General features: G+C 44.9%; 1 non-coding gene and 1 pseudogene across 1 annotated transcript; both read right to left on the reverse strand.

The window, feature by feature from the left end:
• Positions 1-154: 154 nt before the first annotated feature.
• LOC136647065 (U6 spliceosomal RNA) lies at positions 155-262 on the reverse strand. Its single transcript, XR_010794236.1, has one exon. It is a non-coding gene; the product is annotated as a U6 spliceosomal RNA (small nuclear RNA).
• A 5,136-nt stretch (positions 263-5,398) lies between these two features.
• Positions 5,399-5,518, reverse strand: LOC136646967 (5S ribosomal RNA; annotated as a pseudogene).
• Between the last annotated feature and the right edge of the window lie 3,441 nt (positions 5,519-8,959).

Raw genomic sequence — 8,959 nt, forward strand, 5'->3', positions numbered from 1 at the left:
CTCTGCTGCCACCTAGGGCCATAATGTTTAATCTCTCTCTCTCTCCCTCTCTCTCTCTTTTCTGAATAGTTATCTTTGTCACAGATTCCACCATAACATTTTTCTCCCCCTTGTGGAATGGTCAGACAATGTTAGATTGTGCTAGAGAAAGAGAATGAACGGAGAAAGGCTTCACAAATTTGCATGTCCTCCTTGTGCAGGGGCTGTGCTAATTTTCTCTGTATCATTCCAATTTTAGTATATGTGCTGCTGAAACAAGCACGGCAAAGAGAAAGGAGGAAAAAACACACACTGTACTAGATAGTAACAGAGTTAACATCTGGAAGCTTCCATGAGACAGAGGACCAAACTATTAATGATCTAACAGCCCAATCCTCAACTCCCCATGCGGCAATACAGCTTTACCCAATGGGGCACATCGCACATGGGAGTTTTGGCTGCAAAAATCTTCTTGAGGTAAGGGAACATTTACTCCCTTGTCCCAGGGTAAGCACTCACTGCCCCTCTAGGTCTGCTTGGACCTGAGCCAGCTATATCGCTGGTGAACCTGGAAAGGCAGATCAAGGCTGGGAAGGGGCATAGAATATCAATGGTGCCAGTGCTACAAATACTGCCCCTTCCTGACCCTAATCTGCCATCTTTCTCACCCCAATCTTTGCCCCATTCCTCCCCTGTCCTGTTCCTCCCCCCTCTCTGCCCCTCTCTCACCCCCATGTTGACTTAACAGCTCTAAGGCTCCTTCCCTGTCCACCAGTACATGGGCACAGTCGCTTGTTGCTTCTGGTGGCTAGCCTGCGCTTAATGGTGTGTCGCACCTGTGCTGAATGGTGTGTCATGCTCTGCAGAACAATAGTTCTGGCAGTGTAAAGCCCTATTAGGATTGGGTCATAAGCCTGCCATTAAGAGATGGGCTCAAAACCTAGAAATGTCTGTTATTCCACAAAATGCAACCCCAGGGTGTTGGCAATGAACACTGGGTCTGAAGTTCATGGGGATAGTTGAGGGGCTAACACTTTCCTCCCACTTATTCTCCCATCACAAAATATGCTAATTATGTGATTGTTTTCTATTTCTCTTGTGCCACATAACCGGCCCAAACCCTTTCTCAGCATAAGTTGGCACCGGGAAGCATTTTCTGTGACCTCATTGGCAGCAGCAGACAAGTGAGTGAGTGGGCACTCTTCTTCCCCAATTTTTGTTTTCTTTACTTTTTGCCACCTTACAAAAAGCTGCAGCAGCCCTCCTCCTCCTCTCTACCACTTCCAGAGCCATTTGTAAAGACAGGTGGAGGGACTGGAACAAAGGAGCTGAGTGACATGTGCCGCTGTGTTGGGTATTGCAACTGATACTGCAATGTCAGAAGCACAGGGACTGAGGCAGTTGCCTCTAGTTGCCCAAACCACGGGTAATCTCATCAGGTCCTGCAATGTCACTTGCAGTGTCTACCAGTAAAATGAATCTGTCCCTTTTTTTCTTGTCCCCATCTTTTGCCCAGAGGCTATGTTCTGATCCTCTCCAAAGTCAAGTGCACATCTCTGCAAGTGTGTATACAAGGGGACTCAGGGCCCAATTCTATCCAACTTCCTAGCGCTGATGCAGCTACACCAATAGGGTGTGTTCTGCATCCTTCAGTGGGAGGGCAGTCACAGGGGTCTCTGCATCGGTACTGGGAAGGGCCTCCCTACCCACCCATTCTTGTCTTCTTTCTTATACAGGCAGAGCTAACCTCGGCAACAAGATTAATCCTTGCCTTTTTCATTATATGGGGGTGGACAGATCATGTGATATAATAATAATAATAATAATAATAATAATAATAATAATAATAATAATAATAATAATAATACAGGTATTTCTATACCGCCTTTCTTGGTCCTCAGATTTCTCCTCGGACTTTATTCAAGGCGGTTTACATAGGCAGACAAATTAAATTCCCATAGGGATTTTTACAATTTCAAAGAAGTTTCTATCTTTCAAGAAACCACAACATTCAGATGTTTCTTTCTGATTTGGCCGCACATTCTGGCCTCCATCCTCCCACGCTCAGAGCAGATGGAATAACTTGGCTCAGCTTGTCAGCTGCTTCAAGGTTGCACGGTGCCGGTGGCCTCGAACTGGCGACCTGCAGATGTTATCTTCAGGCAAATGGAGGCTCTACCCTCTAGACCAGACCTCCTGCCCTAGTGAACACTGAAGTTGCCATTAGGAGGAAGTTTGGTCTTGAAACACCCCAGATCTTCCATCACACTTTCATTCTGTGCGTTTTTTAAAATCCCAGAGCAAGACAGCAGACATTTACAAGATGCTTAACAAAGTCTGGTGGAAGGAACCAGTGAAGAAAATTATAGTATTTGACTCAACCAATGTGAGACAGTTAGATAAGCAAATTCCTACCTCATACAAACATCTTTGTAGCTTGATAGGTATGATTGAATTACATTTTTTCCCCCACTAGAGCAAAAGTTCTTTTAACTTGGAGTTTAAAAAAAAGTGTTACTTTCCCTACACACAAGAAACTTGCTTTGGATTATGGCAGGAATCAAGTTTTCATTGTCACGGTAATACTTTCATTCCCAGGTAAGAAAGAGATGTTATCTTGGCACAACAACACTGAAACGTAAAAGTTTCTGAATCATAATTGTGTAATCAAATCTTCAGTAGCTCTTCTTATCAATGCACAGAAGAAAAATGGTTGTTGACATTATGAAATAATGTCTGTGTCTTTATAGTTCAAATTAACAAAACAATTTAAAAATATTAACAATGATGGTTTAATAGAATCGAATAGAATACTTTATTGTCATTGTACAAGTACAATAAAATTTCATGCACTCCAGGACATGGACATAAAACATTTATACAAAAATCATACAATCAAACATATAACACATTCAGAGCCATCCCACGTTCAATACTACATATACTACATATACATCTATTAATATAAATATCTCAAAAATATAATAATACTTCTATTTCACTCAGAGATGTAATAAATAGATAATAAAACCCAGTAAAACATTTGAAGATGCTGTGTTATCATATTCCTAATGATTTTTAAGTTCATTGTTCAATATGATTATAGCTCTAGGATAAAAAATATTCATAAATCGTGTAGTGCATGTCCAGATAGATCTATATCGTTTGCCAGAAGGCAACAATTCAAAAAAATTATAAACTGAATGAGAATGATTTTAAGAATACTATATGACTTCTGCAAACAGCGGGATATAAAGATGTCATCCAGAACTGGTAGCTGGGTTTTAATAATGGTCTGTGCAATCTTTATTATTCTCTGCAATGCTCTTTTATTTATTACAGAGCTACTCTCATACCACACCAGAATACCATATGTCAGAACACTTTCAATAGTGCTACGATAACAAGACACAAGCAAACGCTGTGGCAGGTTTAACTTCCCAAGCATCTTCAGGAAGAATAACTGCTTGTGTGCCTTTTTCACTAACATATTGGTGTTAACAGTTCATGAAAGATCTTCTGCAATATAAGTACCCAAGAATTTAAAACTTGCAACCCTCTCTACCTCCTCACCATTTATGTGCAATGGTGTATGCACTTCCTTCTTTTTTTTCTGAAGTCAATTATAAGCTCCTCAGTTTTTTTGATGTTTAATATAAGATTATTCTCTTTGCACCACCACAACAGCCCCTTTACTTCCTCCCTATAGGTAGACTCACAGCCCAATCCTGAGCTACCGAGAGCTTCCAGACCTGGCTGCTCCACGGAGGGCTGCTGCTGGATCCTGCACCTCCCACGCTAATGCAGGAGGTTTCTCGGGAGAAGGGGATATTTGTCCCCTTCCCCCGAGTAAGGGAAGCAGCCCCGCAATGGGGCTACTCACTTTATCGCCAACCAAAATGTCGGTGCTAAAGTAAAGGCGATTGTGTAGGGCGAGCAGCCCTGCATGAGCGCCTAGGATCCTGCGGAGTTCGACTCTGCGGATCCGCCTCTCCCCCACCCCCGACATGCCTCCCCCCTCTCCGGAACGCCTCCCCCACGCCCCCGGCCACGCCCCCGCCTCCCATTCTGCAGCCCAGTGGTCCAGGGGACCGTGGAGCTGCGGAACCCGGGCGACTGCCGGGCGCTAGCCCAGCACCAGTTGCCACTGGGCTAGCTCCGGTGGGAGCCTAGTGGTAAGCCCCACAAACGTGCCTTACGGCATGTTTGCGACTGAGCTCCGCGGCATGGAGCCGTGCCATGGACCTCAGGTTTGGGCTCTCATTGTTCCCACTAATGAGCCCCACCACTGTCGTATCATCTGTGAATTTAATAATCATATTTGAATTATGTGATGAAACACAATCATATGTGTATAGGGAGTAAAGAAAAGGACTCAACACACAACTCGGGGGCACCAATATTCAGCAAATTGCAGCAAAGGAGGGACTTTATGCTGGAAGTAAAGGAGATCCTTAGTCCTGACTGATGCATTTGTAAAGCTGTCACGGCAAAAGTTACATTGTCCACCAGGTGGCAGATAGAGACCTGAGAAGTACATATTAAGAGAACATTTTCTGTAGTGCTGGAACCAGTTTTATCATACTATTGAAATGTGCCTGCACTTTGTGCAGGAGACTAACTGTTGCTCTTGATTGCTGTGCAAGCCAACTGTTTTTAAAGGGGTGTATTAAGATTTCATAAACTGTTTTAGGGTAACTCTTGCCAGTTAAAGAGATCTGAGGATTGTACTGGTAGAAACTGGAGATGACAGTGGAATTTTGAAAGCCAAGACTAGGCTCTTTTTGGATCACATGTGGACAGACGTCAGGCTTGTGAGATCTGCTTTTGTGGTTTACTAGAAACTTGAGGTCCCCCAACCAACCATAGCCAGGTGCAAAACAATGGTTTGAGTGCAGAGAGGTGGTGATAGCAGGATCAGATTCAAAATGGTGGCTCAGGATGTGATTGACTGCATCTCATGAGCCCTGCAGCATATTTACCTAAGACTCTACAGTTGAGTGATTACAGCTCCCAGATTCTATCTGCCTAATTTAGGAGACAGGAAAACCCTTTTGTTGTTACTTGCAATTGCTAAAAAATTGGGAGTCAGAAATCCTTGCCTGCCCCTTCTGCAAATCACCCAGTGTTGTTCGGTTGCTCCATAAGTATTTGCAGCATGCTCTGGTTTCTCCATTCAGAGTACATTCATAAAGGATGGTCACTGACAGGGGTTTTAAAAATGTTTTATGGACATAAAGATCCACTTGCATGCAAGAAAAACTTCCTGGATGTAGACATTACTGCCTGTCATGACTTTCTGAAGTTCAAACAGCTCCAGAGTGCCTAAAGGCAGTGTGATTCAGAATGTATAGCTGAAAGGGAAGGGAATTAATTCAAAGATGGTTGGCAACCTTCAGTCTCGAAAGACTATGGTATAAGCCTACAGCATCTGGTATTCCCAGGCGGTCTCCCATCCAAGTACTAACCAGACCTGACCCTGCTTAGCTTCTGATATCAGATGAGATCAGGCATGTGCAGGGTAACAGCAACTGTTACCCTGCACATGCCCAATCTCGTCTGATCTTGGATCAGATTTGTTTTGCCAATATCTATAATATAATACAGTGGGACCTTGGTGTCTGCAGGGAATCCATTCCAAGACCCCCCACAGATTCCAAATTCTGTGGCTAATGAAAATCTGTGCGGGGCCTATGCACTGCCGCAATTATACTTACCTGGGGACTGAGCCCGGCACTCCGGAGGTCATGCTCAGCCTCCCAGCCACCTCAGAAGCCTCCTGAAAGTTTATGGAAGTTACTTCTTTTTTGCACTGGCAAACTGTAAGTGCCTTCCAGGAAGGTCCAGGGGGCCTGCTGAGATGTGGAGAGGCCACATGCGATCTCCCTGCATTTCAAAAGGCCTCCCGGACACAACCGAAGGGTACTTCCAGTTGCATCTGGGAGATTCTCTGAGGCCCTCCAGCCACAGGCTTGGCATCCATGGATAATTCAAATCTGAACCTGTGGATAAGGAGGGCCGACTCTTTTTGGAAATCCAATTGATCTGAGGATTTAATTTGATTTAATTGAGGAGAGATGTTATAAGCCAGCTCTGCTGCTGTTGAAGTCTGGCTTTGCTTCCTCATTCACATGCTGTATTTCCCATGTGCATCAACATGAATTATTTTATGGTATGACGAATCCAGAAAGAACCTCATACATATGCAATAGTTAGCAGGATAAAGAAAGAGTGCAGTGGCATCGCTAGGGGGATGCAGGTTGCACCGGGTGATGCGTACCGGGGAGGGGGTGGCACCACTACTAACCCAAATTTTAAAAATCTTGGTATTTTCAAATAATGCAATCATGTTAGATATTGTTTGATGCGTAATTTCATGTGGAATGCAATGAAACAAACCGCATTGAAATATCTCTATTCTATCAAATGTTATAGCCAAAACACCAGCGGGAGCGGGGTGATGGCATATCACTGTGCCCACTGCCCAGGGCGTTGCCCCATCCACTGCATGGGAGGAGGCCCATCATGGGGGTAACGTGCTGGCCTCCCACAAGAGGTGAGGCAAACCCTTGTGATGCCACTGAGCAAGTGCGATCGTTTTCAAGAGGGTTGCACTTTGCAACGTGAAGAAACAGTGGACACTGTCTAGGGAAGCTCACATTCAAACCCCTACTCCTAGCTAAGCTTTCTGAGTGATCCTGGCCCAATCATAATCTCTCTGCCTACAGTCCCACACAGGGTAGTTGTGAGGATAAAATTGGTGGAGTGAGGTAAGTGGCACAGAGTTAGAATCTCATGTCACTCTGAGCTCCTTGGTGGAAGAATGGGATAGAACAGGTTAAAATGGAATACTTTAATGATGGTTAATAGGGTAATCCTCTACATTTAGGATCTAGGGCAGTGATTTTCAGTCTTTTTAATCTCACGGCACACTGTCCAGGTGCTAAAATTGTCAAGGCACACCATCGGTTTTTTGACCATTGACAAGGCACACCGCACTGCTGGCCGGGGGCTCACATCCCCCAATAGCCTTCCCCCAAACTCCTGCTGCACACCTGTGGACCATTCGTGGCACACCAATGTACCACAGCACAGTGGTTGAAAATCACTGATCTAGGGCCATGCTTAAAAGTGTCATTTCAGTCAGTGTCTGGCTCTATTACAGTAGAAGAAAACAAAAATGACTTTTCTATACCCTAAATATACATACAAATATCTATATATCTATAGATACACACACGCTTGTGCTGTCAGTGAACTCGAGGCAGGTTGCAACTGAAAATGTATTTATTTAATCATGGCAGTCAACACATTGAATTCAATGCAAAAGGAAAGAGGGTTGGAGAGAGATGTGGAGTAAGCAAATTCAGTTCTTACATCATAGTGCACGATTGTTCTGTCATTCACTGAAGATGACAGTTGAGAGGAGGAGGAGCCAAATGGCAGTTGATGGAGTGAGCCTTACTGCCTACTTCTCTCTCAGATGCAGCCAGGCAAGAAAGGGTGCTAGTGAAGACAATTCTGGAGGGAAGGAGCCAAACTACCCTTGGTTCCAACCAAGCCAATGGTGTGGGCCTCCCAGTGCCACTTCTTCCTCAGATGGGTCAGATGTTCATACCTTTTGAATGCTGAACAGGACTGAGACTCCAAAGTGAAATTAGCTGTCATGGGATAAGAGGAGGGGTCTTCATCAGGAAGCAGGAGGTAGGAAGAAAGGAACAGTTCTTGCAAGGGAGAGAAGGAAGCAGTGGGGATCCTCAAGGATCTATATGGTGACCAGTGGTGTCATGACAGGGGTGTGGACTGCACTGGGTGACAAAATGGGGGTGACACCAACGGAAGGAAGGCAGAAATTTCCAGGTCAGGATGACCAGGAGGCCAGATCTACCAAGCAGGTAGACCTGGGCTCCACATTGGGAAGCCTGGTAGATTGTGACTCCAGAGCCTTCTCTGCCACAGCTGACGGGGGGGTGGGGGCGACCTTGGCCATGGGTACATTTGCCATGCCTGTAGGTGGAGGTGAGCCCCCTAGACAGGTAGACCTGACTCTACAGACAAAAATGCAGACTTTGACCTGGTCTATATTTTTGACACCTGCTCTCAAATCAAGGTGGGAGATGACAAGCTAGTTGAGAAGCCAGAACATTTGGTCAGAATGTCTTGGGATATTTGCCACCATGGACACTTGGCCTGTGTGTCTCACCTTGCAGTTACTCTTATGTTCCTGAAGGGAAGATTGCAGCACCCACCATAGCAGCCTGTCCTGGCTGTCCAATCCTAATAGTGGAGGGTGGGGGTGGGGTAGATTCACTGCCAAGGTTAAGGCTTCCTGTCAATTCTTTCCATTGTCTGTGAGTAGCCCTTTGACCTACACATCTCGCAGCACTGAACATGTTGCTGGTGGAGAGAAAAGGGTGCCAATGGACTTCACTGTTCTCTGCTCATGGTCACACTCCAAGATCTTGTAGCCTTTGGCCAGAATAGTCTGCTGGTGAACAAGGAGGCAAATAGCTCTTGGCTCTTGTCTTTTACCTGACAGGCAGGATTCTTTCAGAATATAGAAAAGATGTATTATAAGATTGAAAGAACAGGAATAGGACAATACCAGCAAAAGCAAATTCAGTCTTTGAGTTTACAGGCAAAGTAAAAGAAAAGAAAGCCAGTTTCTAACTCAACAGTCCTTGCACTAAGATCCTCTTAGAAGAAACAGGTTCACCTCCTACACTAGAGAGGCTGCCTGGCTCATGCAGTTGAACCTACTCTTTCTAACATGTTCAAACAAAGTCCCTGCCAACCTTCCCTTTTTATGAGAGGCTTGGGGATTGGGTTTCTCTGATTTCACAGTCCCTTTTATTGTTGGACAATGGAAGGTGCTATCAGGGCTTCCTAACTGGAACTATTCCTTCACCCAGCGTGTAATTAATCTGTGGAACTCCTTGCCACAGGATGTGGTGATGGCTTCTGGCCTAGATAGCCTTTA

The sequence above is a fragment of the Tiliqua scincoides genome, chromosome 3, assembly GCF_035046505.1.
Source record: "Tiliqua scincoides isolate rTilSci1 chromosome 3, rTilSci1.hap2, whole genome shotgun sequence".
Classification (NCBI taxonomy): domain Eukaryota; kingdom Metazoa; phylum Chordata; class Lepidosauria; order Squamata; family Scincidae; genus Tiliqua; species Tiliqua scincoides.